Here is a 22,755-nt window from a genome sequence, read left to right on the forward strand (position 1 = left end):
ACACACATGCACACACACATAGTCACACACACATGCACACATACATATTCACACACTTACACACATATTCACACACACGCACACACACATGCACACATACATATTCACACACTTACACACACATGCATACACACACATAGTCACACACACACATGCACACACACACACACACACACACACACACACACACACACAGCCAGGATATAACTCAATGACAGAGCACTAGCCTAGCATGAGTGAGGCCCTGGGTTTAGTCCACAGGACCAATGACTCTCTTGCTCTCCCTCCCCCTCTTGGATAGGACTGGAGTCCCAGGAACTATTTTGAAACTGTGAAGCAATAAACACAGGGGCAAAGCCAAGAAAGCTGAAGATCTATCAGCCATGAGTCGAGTGGGCTTCTAAACTAAAACAAATAAAGTTCGATTTGACATCGGATGTCGAGTGTTCTGTTGTTTACTGCCAAAGTCAGTCTCGCTCCATACACGTAGGAGGTTCGTCTGTTCCGGCGGCTCTGCCCTCAGATCTGGGCTGGGAAACGAGAGCAAAGACAACCGAGTCACTGAGCACGGTTCTGGGTGCCTTTCACACTGCATTCTCTTTAAGCCTCACTACAGCATTATGAGGGACGACATTTACAAAAATGGGTAATCTGCCGTGCCTCATTTCGCCTTAGATTTTTAAAGAGGATGTGATAGCCTGCGCTTGTGTAGCTCTTTTTTTTTTAATTTTATTTTTTTATCTTTATTAACTTGAGTATTTCTTATTTACATTTCGATTGTTACTCCCTTTCCTGGTTTCCGGGCCAACATCCCCCTAACCCCCCCTTCCCCCCCATTACCGCCCTCCCCACAACAATCACGTTCACTGGGGGTTCAGTCTTGGCAGGACCCAGGGCTTCCCCTTCCACTGGTGCTCTTACTAGGCTATTCATTGCTACCTATGAGGTCAGAGTCCAGGGTCAGTCCATGTATAGTCTTTGGGTAGTGGCTTAGTCCCTGGAAGCTCTGGTTGCTTGGCATTGTTGTTCTTATCGGGTCTCAAGACCCTTCAAGCTCTTCCAGTTCTTTCTCTGATTCCTTCACCCGGGATCCCGCTCTCAGTTCAGTGGTTTGCTGCTGGCATTCGCCTATGTATTTGCTGTATTCTGGCTGTGTCTCTCAGGAGAGATCTATATCCGGTTCCTGTCGGCCTGCACTTCTTTGCTTCATCCATCTTATCTAATTGGGTGGGAGAAATGGATACAGAAAATGTGGTACATCTACACAATGGAATATTACTCAGCTATCAAAAACAATGACTTTATGAAATTCGTAGGCAAATGGAGGGAACTGGAAAATATCATCCTGAGTGAGGTAACCCAATCACAGAAAAACACACATGGTATGCACTCATTGATAAGTGATATTAGACCAAATGCTTGAATTACCCTAGATGCATAGAAAACATGAAACTCAAGATGGATGATCAAAATGTGAATGCTTCATTCCTTCATTAAAAGGGGAACAAGAATACCCTTGGCAGGGAATAGGGAGGCAAAGTTTAGAACAGAGACTGAAGGAACACCCATTCAGAGCCTGCCCCACATGTGGCCCATACATATACAGCCACCCAATTAGTGTAGCTCTTAAAGAATTCATTTCAGTGTAGATTTTCCAACGTCTGAGCACTTGCCCTTCCACAGGACATTAAAAGTACATCGCACCGCACAGACTTCCTGTTTGAAGAAGCTGCAAGTGGAAAGATGTGGCATCTATTCCTGCCTGCTGCCAAGCAGTTGGGGACTTTTAGTTTGATTGACAAATACCAAGGAGAACCTTTCCCTTTCCTAAAGCTAGTCTCGGCCTCAAAGAAGTAAAAGAGAATTTTATATCTTTCAACTGGGGTAGTGAGAGCTACCTTCTGTGGGGGCTGCCCTCAATCCGCCATGCTCCTCTAATGCATTTCTTGAGATCACACTGGCTGTGTGGTTTGAATGAAAATGGCCCCCATAGGCTCATATATTTGAATGCTCTGTCCACTTGGTAGAACTGTTTGGGAAGGATCAGGAGTTACTGCCTTGTTGGAAGAGGAGATGAGTCACTGGGTTCCGGCTTTGAACCAGCTCTTGCCATTCCCAGTTACCATGCACACGCACGTGCACACGAACATGGATAACCAATCTGTCTCTGCCTCAGGCTTGTGGATCAGGAGATAGCGTTCGGCTACTGCTCCAGCACCATTCCACCATTGCTGCCTGCCTGCCTACCTGCCTGCTACTTCCCACCATAATGATCATGGACTCTAACCCCTGGAACTGATAAATGTTTTCCCAATAAATGTTTTCTCTTCTAAGTTGCCTTGTTACGTGACTCTTCAGAGTAACAGAAAAGTGACCAAGACCCCAGATCTGTCCTGATGAGCCTCTATAGAGATGAGCGCTTTCAGGTCTCCACAGATAACACCGACACAGCCAGGAGTTAGAAATCAGTGTGTCTCCGCCGCACATGGAAGATGGAGGCCTCCCTGATGTGAATTAGGAAGACACGGAAACCACAGGAAGTGGCTAGGGACAAAAGAAGGGGTGGGGTGATGGGCCACCATGTGGAAATTCCTCAAATAGCGGCAGCTCACCATGTACAGAAGTGGAACTCCTGTAACTCTGTTGTCCTTCAGTCACCCTGGGGAGGGATGTACTTCCTGAGCATCCATTGTGAGCTAGTTACAGAGATGGGACACAGACATATTCTTTTGAGACAGAGTCTCACTATGTAGCCCAGGTTAATCTAAAACTCTCTATCACCACCACCACCCCACCACCACCACCACCCCACCACCCCACCACCACCACCACCCCACCACCACCACCACCACCACCACCACCACCCCACCACCCCACCACCACCACCACCACCACCACCACCACCACCCCACCACCCCACCACCACCACCGCCGCCGCCGCCGCCGCCGCCGCCGCCACCACCACCACCACCACCACCCCCACCACCACCATCACCACCACCACCACCACCACCCCACCACCACCACCACCTCACCACCACCCCACCACCACCACCACCACCACCCCACCACCACCACCCCACCACCACCACCCCACCACCATCACCACCACCCCACCACCACCACCACCTCACCACCACCCCACCACCACCACCACCTCACCACCACCACCACCACCACCACCACCTCACCACCACCACCATCACCACCACCACCCCACCACCACCACCACCTCACCACCACCACCACCACCGCCGCCGCCGCCGCCGCCACCACCACCACCACCAACACCACCACCGCCGCCGCCACCACCACCACCACCACCCCCACCACCACCATCATCATCACTCTTTTTGCCTCTGCCTCCCCTGGGCCAAGCTTACAAGAGTACTGGCTGTAGCTGTGGTTTTCAAAGCAGGTATAATCCCCATTCTCGTGGGAATGGTACAGTCTAGGAGAGCAAGTGAAGAGTTAAGACGGGCTACAATAAAGTGAGATGGGTATCACAAGTGAGCAGTATTAGTTACATCCATCCTTCCATTTTCTTACTCCTTTGCTATGTGGTGAGGGAGAACAGCGAAAGCAAGGACCGTCCCAGCCAACGGCCCATGTTCGACTCAGGTGCAGACTTTTACTCTTGGGTCAATCTCTAAGTCTCTCAGTATTTCCTTCTCTTTAAAATGAGCTCAGCCATGATCACTATGACTGTGTCACTTACATTTTTAAAAGGAGCCATAACTGGTGATCTCTGCGAACAACTCTGTGCTCTTGGGATTGCCCACCTTAGCGTTTGTGAATTAGCAGGATTCAAAGTATGCGCCAAGGAAGTTGTGATTTCTTTAGCACGCCCTCGCACCACATGGGCTGCCCAGACCCTCCTGATGACTGACACAGGAAGGTTCTCGTCTGAGACTGGCCATGTCACTGCTGGCACCAACATTCCAGGCTCTTCACTTATGCGCCAAGGAAGTTGTGATTTCTTTAGCACGCCCTCGCACCACATGGGCTGCCCAGACCCTCCTGATGACTGACACAGGAAGGTTCTCGTCTGAGACTGGCCATGTCACTGCTGGCACCAACATTCCAGGCTCTTCTAGCTAAGTATATCTTCAGAACAGCAATTTTAGCCTGAAGTTTTCAGTGCCTTGGAGACGTAACAATGAACACCCTTAAATACAACTCCCCCCCACAAAAAAGAAAATCATGAAAAGTTTAAAGCACTATGTGTGTGTGTGTGTATGTGTGTGTGTGTGTGTGCATGCGTATGTGTGAGTGTGTGTGCGTGTGTGCAGAAAAGAACCCATGGGGTTCAGCAGATTTTTAAGGATTCCCATAATCCTCAAAGAATGATCCTTGAGCGATCTCCCCTTCTGCTGAGTGCTGCGGTTCTTGTATCCATCACCCATCCTCCCACGTGGCCTCCCAACTGTCCTACCAGACTATTACTTCCTCAAAGGTGGAAGCTATAGCTTTTTCAGTCAATAAACTACAGAGAAAATTAAATGGAGTTGGACCCATTTAGACTCTTAAAAAAAAGAAAACCAACAACTTACTGTGTAACCGGAGATGATACTGGCATAAGACTTTCACATCACTCAGGATCACCATGCCAGGGACGGATGTGAGTGGCTGGGGCTAGGCTTGCTGGGCTATCACAAGCCCTCCCCAGAGAAGCAAGCCTTTTCCTTTCTGGCTGCTGCATGGAGGAGTGGATATAAACTCTCATTCTCCGAGCAGGTTTGTCTATGAACGGGATGAAGGGACCTCAGAAACCTGGAAGCAGAGATAGGAAAGGAACTATTGCTGTCAATGTTTCTAAACTTCCCAGTTACACAAATAAAACACCGCCCCCGCCCTCTCTCATGTGTGTGGGTGGCTTTGCATGCATATGTGCCTGGTACAGCACTTGTGCGCCTGTGCCAGCAGAAGAAACTGGAGTTACAGATAGTTGTGAGCCATCTTATAGGTGTTGGGAGTCAAACCTGGGTCCTCTAGAAGAGCAGCCAGTGCTCCTACCTACTGAACCATCTTTCCAGTCCTTTTTCTTTAACTTTCTGTTCAGCCTTGGCCACATGCAACCAGGGTCCCAAACTCGTCTGTTGAGTAGGGATAGTAATACTGAGACAGATCACAGAGACCTAGTTCAACGTAGGGTATCTGGGAAGGACTTATGTGCTAATAAGTACCACTGAGAAGGCTGATATCCTACTAGGCCTTCATTATAAGCACCCATTGGTGTTTTAAGTTCACAAAGCTGTTTAGAGTCAGCCAGTGGGCCACGTCACCAACAGCTGGTAGACTCTACCCTTGACACTTGCCTCAAGTGGAGAACTGTCAATCTGGCACCATTGCTTTGGCAAACTGGCTGGACCATCATCATAACAGCCTGGCTTCTTTGAACACTCTACAACAGTCCCTCTGAGCAAATTCCTCTTTGCCAAGTAGTCTGAAACTATCACAATGAAGAAGCTGCAGCACCAGCTTTGAGGCTCTGCTTTAGTCACAACTGCCCTAGACATCCTGCCCTGACTCCAGGAGACTTCACTTCAGCCTCTCCGTGAACTGCAGAGGACCTACCCCACCAAACTGCAGCTGGTCTCACTCAGGAAGAACAACTTGCTGACTTAGCAAAAAAGCTTGTGATTGGTGGAGCTCCAAGCTGTGATGGATGGAACTAGAAGCTGTTTACAAGCAAACCGTCTTCTTCTTCTGTCTTGATGAGCAGGCGTGTTTTTTTACTCTATCTAGATGATTCTGGAGAGTTCCCTTCCTATATACTGCCCACAAGTGCTACAACACTTGGCTCCATTAAAAGTCTCTTCTGGATTGTCTTTTACTGTTTCCCTGTGGTCTTTGTCATAGGTAGGACTTAGCTGAGCTGGCAACACTAAGGAAACCATAGACTTCCCACCCTAGCTACCCAGCAGCAGCAGCTAGAAGCAACTGAAAAGTGACTCCCAAAGCCATAAACCTGCAGGGACTTGTCTTGAGCATGCTATGCCCGGGACATAAATAAAGACATTCGTTCTTTTTTCATGTGTCAGAATTTATTAAATAAAAATCAATTCATAAGTTGGAGAGGTGATGACTTAGCACTTAAGAGCATGCACTGCCCTTGCAGAGGACCCAAGTTCAATTCTCAGTAGGCATATTGGGCAGTTCACAACTATAACTCCAGAGAGAGAAAGATCTGATGATTCTGGCCTCCGTAGAAGCTGATACCTACACAGACACATGTGAGGACACACTGTTAAAATAATAAAAATAGATCATCAAGAAAGCTTTCCAGATGATCTTATCTACTCTAACCTGTCCAAGGCAAATGAGGGTTCTTTTATTCCAATATGAATTACTAATATTAACTTATATCACACAGCACCTGGAAAATATGTCTCTATCTCTCCCTATCTATCTATCTATCTATCTATCTATCTATTTATCTATCCCTATCTATTTATCTATCTTTATCTATCTATCTGTCTGTCTATCTATCCCTATCTATCTATCTATCTATCTATCTATCTATCTATCTATCTATCTATCTATCTTTAAGTGAGTTACAGAATGAATATAAGTTAAAGCAGCCATAGCAGACTTCCAGAGGTTTCAGAGGAGGGTGGACAGAAGTGTGTGTAGAGTCTGTATTGATGACCTAACAGATCCACGCCAGATGCAGGGAAGGATAAAACTTGGGGCTGAGAAGGAAGATGTAGTCAGCTTTAGAAATGAAGGGGCGGGACTGAGTTCAGGGCAGAAACAACAGATTCAGTTGAAATGGGCAAGTAGGAAGATGGACAGATGGGCCACATCACCAGGAGGGGATTGATGTGTGCTAAAGCTTTGAGCAGAGTCAAGAGTTCTCTGCCAGTCCTTCACACACACACACACACACACACACACACACACACACACACACACACACACACACTCTGGGTGTCGGATGACCTACTGGGAGACCCACACTCTGGGTCAGTGGGGCCATGCAATCACAGTGCTAAGTATCTACTACTTTATGGGGTTCATTTGAGGGAGTTATACCCTTCACTCAGTCTGGCATGCATAATAAGTTCTTGGACCTGATTGCCCTGAATGTGACTCTTAACATGCTCATGTGCGCCTAAGGTCTCAATTTACTCTGCTACACAGACAGATGGTCCTGTTTGCCAGTCCACTAGACATACAATCATCTTCCACCTTCAAGATAGAGGTGGGGGGTGGGGGGTAGAGAAATGGCTCAGCAGTTAAGAGCACTGGCTGTTCTTCCAAAGGTCATGAGTTCAATTCCCAGCAACCACATGGTGGCTCACAACCATCTGTAATGAGATCTGATGCCCTCTTCTGGTGTGTCAAGGACAATGCAGTCATATACATAAGATAAATAAATAAATCTTTAAAAAAAAAAAAAGAAAACAAGAAAGAGAGGGAGAAAGACTTGTGAAATGGAATCTCCCGTGGCAAAGCATTACCTAAAAAAAAAACACCGTTTTACACAATAAGGAGGAGCTCAGAGCAGGATATGCCTGATGGTAACAGATTCCTGGGGTTTTAAGTCCTTGACTTGTGCAGCAGTTAAGAATCGGCTAGCAGCCGAAGACCTCCAGAGATTGGCTGGGTAGGATGACGGAGACTATTAAGGACTTCAGAAGAGCAAAAAACGGTGAGAAGAAGCAAAGAGCTAAGATGACTAGAAGGCAAGAGAGTAAGAGGAACCAAGACCACTGCAGAAGGCAAAAAGCCAAGGAGATCTGCACGTGCCACTGCTGGAAACATTCAAGAGAACCATTGAAAGTTAAAAGGCAAGAGCCTTGTTACCACAGGAACGTCAGAGAGACTACATTAGCTGCCTGGTACTGGGCTGTTCACACTCAAGGTCAAGCATCTAGAGCCGTAAATCGCGGGCTTTAAAATCTCAGAGCCATCACCTAGTTCTGTAAGCCTCTAGCTTTGGGTGCTCAGAGCGATAAGCTTCTGACTGAGAACCTGGACTCAGAAGTCTGACTCTTGGGGTTTAGAGACAGAGGTCTCTAGGGAAGACTCCATCCCGTAAGCTTTTAGAGTTCAGGGATGCCAGCCCCAAAGGAACTTCCCTATACTTGTTCATTGTTTCCAATTAAATAGTAAAATGGGACCCTGAACCAGCCTTTTCTAAATTCTTTTATTTTTAGGCCTCAAACTTCCTATGTAGCTGACAGAATATGGTCCTAAATTTCTGATCCTCCTGCCTACACTTTGGAATGCTTGGCTTGCAGGCCCCATGCCACCATATACCCAGTTTAAACCAGTCTCCCCCTTTGACTATACCTATTCCTAAAGTCATGTAAATATAAACATAACTGGTAGCCAAGGACCTAGCTTGTGACTGCCCCATCACAAAGAACAACATCTGTTTGTCTGTTACTGTGTCGTCACTGTGGAACACTAATTACATAGGCTGTAATTAGACATCCCTCGAGGAGGGGGGATAACAAAGTATTTTGAGAAATGCTTGGTTAAACAGATTCTTTCCCAGGGGACTTTCCAGAGTCTCCAATTTTCTAATTTGCATCATGAATTTCCGACTAAGCCAAGTGATATGACCACAGAACCCTATGCTGAGGAGAGGCCCTATGAATACGAACATATCTTGGAAACAGTTCTCTGTATGTGTGGTCAGTGAGCTGAGCAAACATTTCTACACTGTCCTCTTGTCTAGTGGCTTCTCGATTCTGGTCTGACTATTAGTAACTTGGTGACTTAGAACATAACTGTTTGAGTCTCGCTTTTGTATTTATAAGAGGCATAGACTCTGTGTCTTTCAAAACCTGTCCAACCATGCCGTTCTTTGAGGTGGGATTATAAGAGGGCTTAGAAGGACTAAATGGGGAGTGTGGATACTGGGTCTACAAAGGTCAAGGCAAGCCCAGGCATTGAGAAATGAAGGGCTTGGTGGCTCATGCTGAAAATCTCAACAATTTGGAGGCAAAAGCAGGAAGATCAAGAGTTCAAGGTCAGCCTTGGCTACATAAGGAGCTTGGACCAGCCTGAGCTACCTGAAACCCTGTCTCAAGCAAAGATAAAGGAAGGGACTTAGGGAAAAGAAGGAGGGACAAGAGAGGGAAGGAGAGAGGGAGAGAGGAAGGAAATGAAGAGAGAAAAGTGAGCGGAAATGCTTCTCTGCTGTGTATGTTCACAGCAGCCATTAGATCCAACCCAGGATTTCAGAGATTTTATTCCAACATCCTAGCAGGAGCAGTCTTTGGAATAACTCAACTTTAACTGAGCTGTGTTACTTGAGATGGGGCCCTGCTATGGAGCCGTAGCTTACCCAGGACTTATAGTCCAGGCCACCCTCAAATTCACAGCAGTCTTCCACTTCAGCTTTGAAGGAGCTCCAGTCCACACAGCAGACATGGCTCTGGCAGGCCTTGCCCTCCCCCCATTCCCTCTGCCTTACTAAAACATTACATTACGTTCCTAAAGCTAGACCCCCCAAGTATAGTCCCTTATTTGGCCACTTCCTCCTCCAGAAGCTGACCAAGGTCCAGCTATCAAAGCATTGAAGCCCAGGGATCAAAATCCTCCTTTGGCTCACCTAATTAACATGCCCAATTAAAATTAAACACTTCATTCTAAACTGGGGTTTCCTCTTTTACCTTTATAAACTGCCATTTGTCTATGGCCACATCGGTCTCTTCTCTTGTCCAGAGGTACTGCTTTGTGAGTACACAGAATTCCCTGCCTCCTTTCTCCCTTGTTTCCTTTTCCTTCTCCCTCTTCCTCTGTCTCCTACCTTTGTCATATCCCTGACCTCTGTCCCTCTGCGGCAAATAAATAAATCCCTGCTCTGTCTCCTTTGTGCTGAGAGCTTGGTCTTGGGGTGTCTTGAGCTGATTCTGAGGTTTCCTACAAGCTTCCTGAGAGCTGAGGTCACAGGCTTGTGCCAGCATGCCTGATTCTTAAACTAGGTTTCTATTAACAATGAATTCTAGGGATTTACACACTATATGGTCTGGTAAGACAAAACGAAAGCCTTATAAAACACAAAATGCATTTGAGTAAATGTAAATTGTTCTGTAGTGCCTGAAAAATCCCAGAATTCTACCAAAAGAGGAGCTAGGAAGTGAAGTTTGTACAGTGCAGACCTTCAGACGTTATGGTCCTCTCTAAGTTCCCATTTCACCAAGACAGCTATGAAGTGAGTTCTATGCTGCTGTCTTTAGCTACTCAACAGGAAGTTGTCCCAGGGAGCTTAGTAAGCAGTAGGGAAATAATGAGGGAGGAAGTCCTTTGAAAACTGTGAGGTATATCACAGCTATTCTATTTTTATTATTATTCATACCATTTAAAATGTAATTTTGGCTTCACCACAGACATGACTTCAGGCAACCAATTCATCAACTCCACCCTTCATGTAAAGTCAGGGCAGTAATGGCTGGGAGAGATTAACTAGAAAATCATGGTGGACAGCTCAGAAAATTGACGCTCACTGTGATGCTTATTCATTAACAGTAGCCAAGTGACTGCGAGGTTACAAGCAGGCCTGCCCTGGAGAAGAAGCCAGGGTGCTCTGCTACCTTTTACACTTGTTACCATTTTTATCATTAGTATTTAATCCATTAGCTCCAGTAACGTATAATTAGCATAACGCCCTGGAAAATGAAGCCAGTCTGGTGACTCAACATCAGGGGAAGGAAACAGACTTCTAAGCCATGTTAGAATTAAGCTGGAAGCTCAGGGCCAAGTCCTTTAAAAAGTCTTAGACCCCAAACATTCAGCCAAAAAACAGAGGAGACCATCTTTCTATTTCAACCCTGCTACCAGTGTAAACCCATTCCTGTCTGTTACAGAGCTCTTTCATTGAGACTGTGAATTACTCATAGGAATGTGGGTTGGAAATTAGGGAGAGGGCTCAATGGATAAAGCACTTCAGCCTGAAGGTGTAAGGAGCCCATTTAAAGCCACGTGCAGTTTACTCCCCTGTAATCTCAGTGCTCCGGTGTGAGACAGGTCACAGGCACAGAAGAAACTCTCTGGTAAGGGAACCTGGCTATGAGGACTTCTATGTGAACCAGGATGCACTGGGTGCCCCAACACCAATGGTGTTCTCTGACCAATCATGGGCCATGGTGCAAGATCTCCCTCTCCCTCTTCCCTCTCCCTCTCCCTCTCCCTCTCCCTCTCCCTCTCCCTCTCCCTCTCCCTCTCCGTCTCTGTCTCCTCCCAGCCCCCTAACTAGAGGACATTAAAGGAAGCACAGGAATTACAAAGGGAACTGAGCAGATTGCGGAGTGTGCTTAATGTCTAGATTGTTGGGCCAGATAAGACTGTGCTTGCAGGAGAATTAAAAACTTCTAAAAGGTTGAACCTAAGAACCTGAGTTCAGATCCTCAGAACACATATAAAAGCTGTAACCCAGCATTTGGGGGTGGGGCGGGGAGGGTTGGTATAGACAGAGACAGGCAAACCTGTAACCTAGCACTGGGGCTTGGGGCTTATAGACAGAGACAGGCAAGCCCCTGGAGCTCTTTATCCAGCCAGCCTAGCTCAATAGGTGAGTTACAGGCTCAGCAGGAGACCCTGTCTCAAAAAGTAAAGTGGAGAGCAACTGAAGAAGGCACCCCACAAGCATACGCATGCACATGCCAACACACACACACACACACACACACACACACACACACACACACACACACACACACAAATATATATAGATTAAGCTGTATACATTTCCCTCCTGAAGAAAGTGTCCTGAGGTTTGGAGGATGTTCACTTAGCCCAGCGACATTGGAGAGGCAACAACAGCAAACCACAGCTTGAACCTAGAGCCTATCAAATCCAAGAAGCCTGGGCAGGTACAGTAAGTGAGGCCATGCAGTGCAAAAGCTAGCCTCGCCTGGCCAAGCCCATTGGAGGTGCAGAGAGGCATGGCTGCCCCAGGATGAAGAGGCAAGATGGAAAATGACTGAGATTGTGCAAGGTAGCTAACCCGCTCCCATTCACACTGCTGCATTGAAGTTGATCTTTTGAGAGAGCAACAGCAGTGATAGAATTGCTTCATGCTGTGAAGCCCTGACCTTGTCCGCCTTTGGAGACAAACGATGGTGGGCCTTTAGAAGTTCCTCTGGCCAAAGGTTTCCAGTTCATAGATTTTTATAATGCTGACCTCTGGGCATTTTATATGTTTAGAAGAGTATCTAAAAAGAAAAGAAAAAAAAGGAAAGCGTCTGAAAGACATACTTGCACATCTAAAGAAACATAAGAGGGGAAATCAATGATCGTGGTTTGCAAGAGCCAGGTACAAGTGTGAAGTTCTTGGGAGTTTAATGATTAGGTGAGGCACGCATGGTACCTAAACTGGCAAAGAAGAAAAGTCCTGCAACAGCCTATGCCCATAAGAATGAATGAGTGAGTGAATGTCAAAACAGTTAAAATAATTGGTTCTCCAAGCTACACTTGGATAGAGTTGTTTCCTTGTTTGCGTTGTTGATGTCTTATCTGGTGTGAGTAAACATTTGTTCATGTGCAGCAGAAAAAGTTCCTACACTTGTTAGAAATTACATTCCTTTAAGAGTGATATATATATATATACACACACACATATACACACACACTCACACACAGATAGATAGATAGATAGATAGATAGATAGATAGATAGATAGATAGATAGATAGATGGATGGATGGATGGATGGATAGATAGATAGATAGATAGATAGATAGATAGATAGATAGATGGATGGATAGATGGATAGATAGATGGATGGATAGATAGATGGATGGATGGATGGATAGATGGATGGATGGATGGATGGATGGATGGATGGATGGATGGATAGATGGATAGATGGATGGATGGATGGATGGATGGATGGATGGATGGATAGATAGATAGATAGATAGATAGATAGATAGATAGATAGATAGATAGATAGACAGACATGTATACATTTGTGTGTGCGTGTGTGTGGTATATGCACATGTGGGGCATACTTCTCTGTGCACTCACAGAAGCCAGAGAAGGTGGGCTGTCCTGCTCCATCTCTTTCTCTTTATTCCCTTGAGATGGTCTCTCATTGCACCTGGAGCCAGGCTGGTGGCTGCAAACCCCAGTGGTTCCCTGTCATTATTCATCACAAATTCATAGCAACCTTGTTTCTTTTAGCAATATTATCCTCTTTCTTCAAAAGTTATTTATTTATTATATATAACTACAGACACACCAGAGAGGGGATCAGAGCCCATTACAGATGGTTGTGAGCCACCATGTGGTTGCTGGGATTTGAACTCAGGACCTCTGGAAGAGCAGTCAGTGCTTTTAACCACTGAGCTATCTCTCCAGCCCACAACCTGATTTCTATACAGATGCTATGAATTTGAATTTAGATCCCCACATTTGCACAGCAAGAATTCTTACCTGCCATTTCCCTAGTCCCCTAGCTCCATATTTTGAAACAAAATATGAGCAAAATAGATTTAGTGCGGTAATAAAGAATTATACAGCCAAACAGGATTTATCCTCAAAATGCAAGATTGCTTTAATGTCTGAAACCAACGAAAGCAATATACCATACCTATATAATTTAAAAAAGTACATGCTGTCTGGGCATAGTGGTCCATGCATATAGTCTCAGCAGTCTAAAAGGCCAGCAAGAGGATTTCTTGAGGCCAGGATTGTGAGGTTAGCTTAAACAACATAGCAAGACCCTGACCCAAAAGAAATGAAGAGCCCATATGATCATCTTACTAGATGAGAAAAAACCATTTGACAGGTTATTTTGACATGACCAAAGGACAGAAAAGGAAAGGAGGAGGAACTCCTTCAGTTTGGTAGTGGACAACAGTGAAAAGTGTAGTTGATGGGACGCTCAGTGGTAAAAGATCAGGCAGATGCATCTCCTCTCCTGTCAGGGGCAGGAAGCAAGACCAGAAGGACTGCCCTGTTCAACACTGGTCTAAAGGTTCCATCGGGGAAGGAGACAAGAGAAATAAGTAAGGGGCACCCAGCTTAGGAAGGAAGACGTAAAGCCATCTTTATTCAGATAATAAGAACCTGCTATAGGAACCATTAGGACTTAGCAATAAGTTCAGCAAGGTTTCGGGAAAAATCACGAAACCTAGACACGAAAGTTCTATTACGTTTTTATTCACTTATAGTAAACAACTCAAAATAATATTTAGAAAATGATTTTATTTACAAAAACACCATGAAAGTAAAATATTTGGGATATAATTTAGCAAGAGAAATTGTACTCTGAAAACAATAGAGAAGATGAAAGGAAACCTAAATAAATGGGGAATGTCTGGTATCGTGGGCCAAATGAGTTATTGTTATTTATGTGCCAAAACTCCCTTAATCTATCTATAGATTAAAGCAGGCTTGTGGGAGTCACAAAGACTTATTCATAGAAATTAACAGGCTGATTCTAAAATATAGTTCCAAGGGATCCAGATGGCCAAAACCATTTTTAAAGTGAAAGACAAAATTGGAGGTGTCACACTAGATAGGAGAACTTGCTAGTAAATGTACTTACTAGTGAGTCGTGGGGATGGTGCAGTGTAGACATAAAGATAAAGATACATGGCCATGGGTAATTCTGAGATTTCAGAATGAACCATGTATCTATGCTTAACTGCTGCTGGGCAAGGGTGAAGACCATTCAAGTGCGAAAGTAGCCTTTTGAACAAGTGTGCTGAGACATCCAGATGGCCACATGCAGAAGAATGCAGTCATACTATACCTCACACACTCATGTCCATCATTAATTAATATTTTCTGCTAATTACTAACTAGTTCTCTAAAAGTATTATCACCTCAATTAAGAGAGATTCTAGAAATGGATGGAAATCATGGTTAACCATCGGACTGCCATTTAATTTTACATTTTAACATCATAAATTTTATGTGTTTGGTTGTGGTAGTGTGTGTGTGTGTGTGTGTGTGTGTGTGTGTGTGTGTGTGTGTGTGTGTGGTGTGCCTGCCATGCATGAGGAACCCTGAAGTTGCCAGTGGATGTCTACCGCTGCAGTTCTTTAATTTTTGGAGATGGTGTCTTGTACTAAACCTGGAGCTTGTTATTTAGGCCAAAGAGCCCCAGGTCCTTCTGTGTCAGACCCCTATTCCAGCAGTGGCTGTACAGGAACTCCACACCTCACCCGGCTTCCATATGGGAGGCGGGGATTCAAACGCAAGCACTTTGCTCACTGAACCATTGCCTCAGTTCTCAGGATAAAAGACAATTTGCTGATCATTCATCTGATAAGATATTTGGCTCGAATATAAAAGACAAATAATCTGGGTCAAAAATGGGCAAAGGACTTGAATGAGACTACTCTCCTCAAAGGAGATAACTAGGGAATAGGAACAGGGGAAGAAGCTTGACATCATCAGTCACCAGAGAAGTGCAAACAAAAGCTACCCCACAATGTGAGGCCACTTCATAGCCACTACTCTTAAACAGTAAGAAAATAGAGGTTGTGATGGTTTGTATATGCTTGGCCCAGGGAGTGGCACTATTAGTAGGTGTGGCCCTGTTGGAGTAGGTGTGTCACTGTGGGCAGGGGTTTAATACCCTAGTCCTAGCTCCCTGGAAGTGAGTATTCTGTTAGCAGCCTTCAGATAAAGATGTAGAACAGCTCCTCCTGCACCATGCCTGCCTGGATGCTGCCATGTTTGACTTGATAATGGACTGAACCTCTGAACCTGTAAACCAGCCCAATTAAATGTTGTCCTTATAAGAGTTGCCTTGGTCATGGTGTCTGTTCATAGCAGTAAAACCCTAATTAAGACAGAAGTAGACATCCCCCACCCAATAGAACCCCTAAACACTGTTAGAAGGAAGGGCTGTAAATGGTGGGACACATTTGGAAAACAATTTGGTAATCCCTGAAAAAGTTCAGCAGAACTAACACTAACAATTCAACTCCTAGTAGATGCCTGAAAGAAATGCAAACATTTATCCACATAAAAACTTGAGTGTTTGCTGAGACACCATTTATAGTCCCCCAAAGGTAGATTGGATCTCATATCCACCATGAGTGAATAAATAAAATTTAGCATAGCTATATATAATTCAATTCCATTCATCCACACAGAATGAAGTTCTAAACATGCTACAACAGGATCACACTTGAAAGGAAAAAGTAAAGGCAGCCAGAGAGAGAGGCAACACCTTATTAGGACAGGTAAGATGTACACGGTTACTTAGGGAGTGGGGTGGGATGAGGAGACAGCAACTTGTTTTCTACTGGGTTCCTCTCCACCTGGCCCTCCCCACCTCCTCTCATTGTACTTTAGACTCTTAAGATAAATTATTGAGGAGTATGCTTCCGTTGAACTAACTGCAAATCTGAACACAGCCGTACTCCTGCTAATACTCATGAGGAACGGCCTTAAATACGTCTAGCCTGTGGTTCCTCTGGGTCCAGCTCACACTACTTACAGCTTATTGTTCCTTTAAAGCAAGTTTTATCAGAAACTGAAAAACTAAGTCGATACGAAGTTAACACAAACACCACGAAAACTGTTAGCAGTTGAAAACTGTTAGTCAGTGGTTGATTTTCAGCCTGATTTTGAATAGACTTAATCAAAGGTCATCTGGGAACATTGGCTCAAATTTTGCTTTAAAAAGCTGTTTTGAAATTATAGACTCACCTACAATTTCCAAAGACTTAAAATGTAGGCTTCTGAGGCTCAGAATTGACAGAAGCACTTATAGTCATTTAAAAAAAAAAAGTAATACTTTATAGTTCTCCCTCTTCAAGGGTCCCTAACGTATGTACAAGAATGAAGGTGAAAGAAAACCAATAATAAAACTGTTCTAAATTACAGTAATAGTCACATATGTCTGTAAATAATATGCTTAAAACCATGGAATTGTATACTTCGTATGAGTGAATTGTGTGGTGAATGACCTCCATTTTAAAAAGCCTGAAACCACACCCTCCCCACCTGTTGCAGGATATTTGATCACACTGTAAACCCCGAGACTGTGCTATTTACTGAGGGGGGGAAAACCCGTTTTTCAGTTGTGGTGCACACACCTAAAGGTACATTTTTATCCTTTCAAACACATACAATGGGCCTGGCTCTGAATTGACCAAACTCTGGTACATTGAGTATTACTCTATTTTTTTCCTTGTGATAGTTTGGGTTCAAGAGCTTTCTGCTTGAATAGTGTCAACAAGATTAAATAAAGGCAGCCATAGGTCATGAGACAGAGCAAGCAACTAGCTGACAGGAAGTGAGCATAAGATTATTAAGAAGAAAACATAGACAGCAAGAGGAAGTCAGGAAGAGACAGAGAGATATACAGGAAGTAGAAAGGAGGGACATTCCATTTGAGGGAGGTTTTTTGAGACAGGGGCAGGAAGACATTGCTGGTAGAACATCAGCTAAGGAGGGAGGTCAGCTCGATGCCTTCTCTGAACTAGTAGGCTTTTGCTCCAGCATCTGGTTCCTGAGTCTTCATCGATAAAATGGAATGATTGAGATTTTGTTAAAAAAAAAACAAAACACCTCCTCAAATCCCCTATCAATGCCAGATCAGTGAATTCAAAGGGATCAGCTTTCTGGTTGCTGTTTTATCCTTTCTAACTCATACAATGGGCATAAATCTGAATTGACCAAACGCTGATACATTGAGTATTATTCTATTTTTTTTTCTTGTGATGGTTTGAGTGAGAATGGTATGTGTAGCTACTGTGTAGTCACCAGGGAGTGGCACTATTTGAAAGGATTAGAAGGATTGGGAAGTGTGGCCTTATTGGAGGAAGTGTGCCCCTCAGGGTGGGCTTTGAGGTTTCAAAAGCCCATGCCAGGCCCAGGCTCTCTTTCTCTCCACCTACAGATCAGGATGTAGCTCTCAACTGCTTCTCCAATGCCTGACTGCATGCCATCATGATCCTCACCATGATGATGATGGACTGAACCTCTGAAACTATAAGCAGGCTCTCAATTCAATGCTCTCTTTTGTAAGGATTGCCTTCATTGTTGTTCTCCTTACTGCAGTAGGACAGTGACTAAGACATCTCTAAAACAGAGGTCCTGAGTTCAATTCCCAGCAACCACATGGTGGCTTACAACCATCTGTAATGGAATCTGATGCCTTCTTCTGAAGTATCTAAAGACAGCTACAGTGTACTTATATATAATAAATATATAAATCTTTTTAAAAAGTCTTCACTGTGGTTCTGGGTGTGGCTTTAAGATCTGTTTTTATTGATAATATATCATCAGTAGAGGTCAGGTAAAGAGAGATACATGGGGCTAGAGAGATGAGTTCAGTGGTTAAGCATGCTTACTCTTCCTCCAGATAATGTTCTTCCAAGTATGGCTTTTGGCACCAACCCGGCTCATTACTATCCATGTACTCCAGCTCCAGGAGCCTGACACCCTCTTTTGGCCTCCACTGGTGCCCATACTAATGTGGCATTCATTTACACAGGCACACAAAAGGAATAATAAAAATAAATTTCTTTAAAACAGAGAGATTTTATATACTCTTGCTCACTGGGGCTTCTATTTTAGGATTGAGCCTTCAGACTTAAGTCAGTGTCATTCCAAGGAAGAGACAGGCCATAAGGCCTGCAGGATGGGACATTATGTTAAGGGAGATCGTGTGGAAAGCATTAGAGTTTCCCAGACAAGCTCCTAGCTGAATGGACTTTAACACCAGAAGTGTTTCATTGTGTGACTTTCTTCCTTGTCTCTTGTATTTTTGTAGCCAAGTGGAGTTTTTGTTTGAGATATTGTATCTTAAAATCCACAGACCACAGGAAGCTCAAGAAGAAGGATGACCAAAATGTGGATGCTCCCACTCCTTCTTAAAAGGGGGAAAATATTCATAGGAGGGGATATGGAAGCAAAGTTTAGCGCAGCGACTCAAGGAATGGCCATTCAGAGCCTGCCCCACATGTGGCCCATATATATACAGCCACTAAAACTAGATAAGATTGGTGAAGCTAAAAAGTGCATGCGGAAAGGGACTGGATATAGATCTCTCCTGAGAGACACATTCAGAGCATGTCCAATACAGAGGTCAATGCTAGCAGCAAACCACAGAACTGAGAATAGGACCCCCTTGGGGGGAATTAGAGGAAGTATTGAAAGAGTTGAAGGGGCTTGCAACCGATAAAAACAGCAATGCCAACCAACCAGAGCTTTCATGGACTAAACCACCACCGAAAGACTATACATGGACTGACCCAGGGCTCCAACTGCACATGTAGCAGAGACTAGCCTTGTTGGGGCACCAGTGGAAGGGGAAACCCTTGGTCTTGCCAAGGTTGGACCCCCAGTGCAGGGGAATATGGGGGAGGGCAGTAAGGGGGATGGATAGGGAATACCTGTATGGGGGAGGGGAGGGGATGAAATGGGGGCTTATGGACAGGAAACTGGGAGGGGGAATAACCTTTGAAATGTAAGTAAAGAAATATATAATAAAAAATTTTTAAAAACCACAGGAATATTTTGTGTATTTACTTTACCTCTGACTGGTAACTGGAAGAAGAGGTAGGTTTTTAAGAAAGATTTATGTGTTATGTTTGTGTGTACAACATCTATGGGGTGAAAAACTGTTCCACCAACCCAGAGAATTAAAAGTAATAACAAATCAGCATTTTAAGCCACAAATATTGAGGTGATTTAAGATACACTAATAAACAATTAAAACAGTTAGGAACCAAGAAGAACCTAAAAGTAGGTTCAGATTTTTAAAAGCATCATCATTGGGCTGAGCAATTGAAGGCAGATCTAGAGAAGCAGAAAGAGGGCCTGAAAAGCCTTCAGTTACCAGCACCCACATTAGGAGGTTCACAGCCACCTATGTTCTAGCTCCGGGAGAATGTGATGCCTCTGATCTCCAGGAACACCTGCACTCATGTACACAGATTCCACTCACTTGTCGGTATATACATACATATAATTAAAAATAATAATAAACATACATGGTTTTTAAAAATCATCTCTAACTCTAATTACCTGCCTGAGGCAAAACAAACACAAAAATCATCTTCGTGGTTTTTTTTTTTTCTTTCTTTCTTTTTCGGAGCTGGGGACCGAACTCAGGGCCTTGCGCTTGCTAGGCAAGCGCTCTACCACTGAGCTAAATCCCCAACCCCATCTTTGTAGTTTTTAAGATACAATGCCAGTTTCAAAATAAATAAACAAAACTCTACTGTGCTTACAAACATATAAGAAGGACAAGAGGAAAATCAGAGAGACCTAAAGGAGATTCAGCTATGGCTATTCCAGGCACAGAATATAAAAATAACTGTGACTACGAGGAATTAAATATCAAGATAGATACAGAGTCCATGAAAAATTAAAGTGAACTTTAAAAACGTATATATTGCACACCTTTAAACTCAGTACTTGGGAGGCAGAGGCAGGAGGATCTCTGTGAATTCAAGGCCAGTCTGGTCTATATAGCAAGTTCCAGGATATCCAGGACTACATAGAGACTGTCTCAACAAACAAACGAACAAAGGATTTACATATTCGGTAACTAAATTAAGAACTCAATAAACAGTTTCACAGAAAAGACACCGCTGAGGAGAAAATCTGTGAACTTGAACAGAAAATCAAAGAGGTATCTAGACAGAGTCAGAAAGGGACAGAAGGATAGTAATAAGGCCTGCAGGATGAGACATTATGTTAAGGGAGGTCGTGTGGAAAGCATTAGAGTTTCCCAGAATAGAAATGTATGTAACTGAAGTCTCATGAGGGAGGGATGGGGAGAAACGAAGGGAGGGAGGAGGAGGAATGGGAAGGGAAGGGGGAGGGAGGGAGAGGGGGAGAATTAAATAGAAATACGTGAAGAAATAACATCCAGTCGTATGTGACGGTACCCTTCAGGAGACTGAGGCTGCAGGTTCACAAGTTTGAGATTATCCTGGGCTATACACAACGAGACCATCTTAATACAATTAATAATAATGATAATGATAATAATAATAATAAATCTCCTGAGACCTCAAGCCACACAGTCAAGAAACTCTACAAACTAAAGATAGGCATAAAGACAGCACATTTAGAGACATCAAAGTGAAAGTCCTAGAGAGAAAGAACATAAGGAGCAGCTAGAGCTCTTAGCCAGAGCACTTACGTGGAATGTGCAAGGCCCTGGCTTTGATCTCCAGTACTGGCACAGGAACAGGATCAAAAGTTGTAAATTAGGTGAGAGAACAAAACTCAACTCTTTGTTGCAAACTGGCCACCCCAGGTTGATCTTCCTAAGCAGCGGTAGCTCTGTTCTCCGCACACGTGTTCTAATGGTCCCTATTCTGTCAGAACGAAACCTCTAGTTCATAGTCTTCTGGGATCTAGTGTCTGTGTATTTTTGTAGCTTCCTCTTTCCTTCTTCTGCTTCCAGAACTCTGTACTTCATAGCGCCGTGGCTTTCAGTGCCTCTGCCTTGCTTTACTCTCGTGCACCTCAGGACGCTTGCACACTGCTTCTGTCGCCTGGGACTTTCTCTCCTCGCAGCCGTTCTTGGTTTGCCTGCTTCCTTTCATACTATAGTTAAGACGTCATTTCCTTTCTAGACACCCTGGCCTTCGAACATTCTCTCTGGAGAGTAAGAAATCTGCTCTTACGCTGGAGAGTAAGAAGTCCTATCAAAATATCTATCATGATTTACTTATGATCCTCTCCCTTTATAGACACTAAGTTCAAAAGGACATTAGCTGTGCGTTTGCTCACATGTCCCTGTCTGAGTTCAGGCTAGACAGAGTAAAAATCATGTTAAGAGTCCTTCGTATCTTTAAGATACTCCATCACAACTTATTTCTAGTCCTAGTTTCTTCTTTCTCTTTAGGTTTCTAAAGAAGATATGTGCAATTTTGTTGCTGTTGCTTTGTTTTATGACACAGGGTTTTCTGTGTAATAGCCCTGGTTGTCCTGGAACTCTATTTGTAGACCAGGCTGGCCTCGAACTCACAGAGATCTACCTGTCCCTGCTCCCCAAGTGCTGGGCTTAAAGCCTTGCACCACCATGCCCGGCTATAATTAAATTTCTCTAAAGTTTTTTTTTTTTTTTAACATTTCTGGATTTTCTGCAGTTAAAATAAAAATGTAAATGAACATGAATAGGACATATGTATATGTCCCCAATTTAACAAGATATTTATTTTCTTTAGGACTAGGTCTCCTGTAGCTCAGAATGGCTTTCAAACTTACTATGTAGCTGAAGATGACCTTGAACTCTTAATCTCCTATCTCAGCCTTCAGGCCAGGATGACAGGCAGGGGCTATGACTCTTGGCTTACTCAAGAAGACTTGCTTTTTAAAAGAATGCAAAAAATCCTGTGCTGTTGCTGTTGCACCCTCAAATGACACTCTGGCTTTTCGGTCACTGCAGGATCTGATCTTTTGCAGGGAGGGGAGGGTAGTCTTTTGTGGCTCCTTTCCAGTTCTCATCACAGACATTGTTTTTCTCTCTCTGCTTCCTCCTCTCAGTGAAGCACGGCTTCCTCTGTCATGGTCTGTAAACCTGTCACTGCTGATGAGTCTTTTTATGTGCCATCTGAATGGGCCGGCTCTCGTCTCATTACCTCTTCAGTTCTATCTGCAATCTTAGTAGAAAGCAATTTTTGTTGTTGTTGTTGTTGTTGTTGTTGTTGTTGTTGTTGTTGTGGCTAACTCATTTAGTTGACTTAACTCTGCAAATCCAGGGTAAAATGGAATGCCTCCATTTCGCTTTCCATCATTAAATGGTCTTTTTGTTCCGCCATGGCATCACCAGCACCAACAGTTCCTGATTTAGTAAATGGTACAC

The 22,755-nt window shown here is 44.1% G+C and overlaps 1 long non-coding RNA gene across 2 annotated transcripts; it reads right to left on the minus strand.

The window, feature by feature from the left end:
- Positions 1–439: 439 nt before the first annotated feature.
- Positions 440–21,462, minus strand: LOC102547167 (uncharacterized). Of its 2 annotated transcripts, XR_015621024.1 has the most exons (6): positions 21,085–21,462; positions 12,054–12,173; positions 4,554–4,773; positions 3,384–3,451; positions 2,613–2,696; positions 440–1,219 (listed from the first exon to the last, which is right to left on the minus strand). It is a non-coding gene; the product is annotated as an uncharacterized LOC102547167 (long non-coding RNA). The 2 variants fall into 2 exon arrangements; XR_015621023.1 differs by lacking the exon at positions 12,054–12,173.
- Positions 21,463–22,755: the final 1,293 nt, after the last annotated feature.

Source organism: Rattus norvegicus, chromosome 5 (genome assembly GCF_021556685.1).
Source record: "Rattus norvegicus strain SHRSP/BbbUtx chromosome 5, alternate assembly SHRSP_T2T, whole genome shotgun sequence".
NCBI classification, from domain to species: Eukaryota; Metazoa; Chordata; class Mammalia; order Rodentia; family Muridae; genus Rattus; species Rattus norvegicus.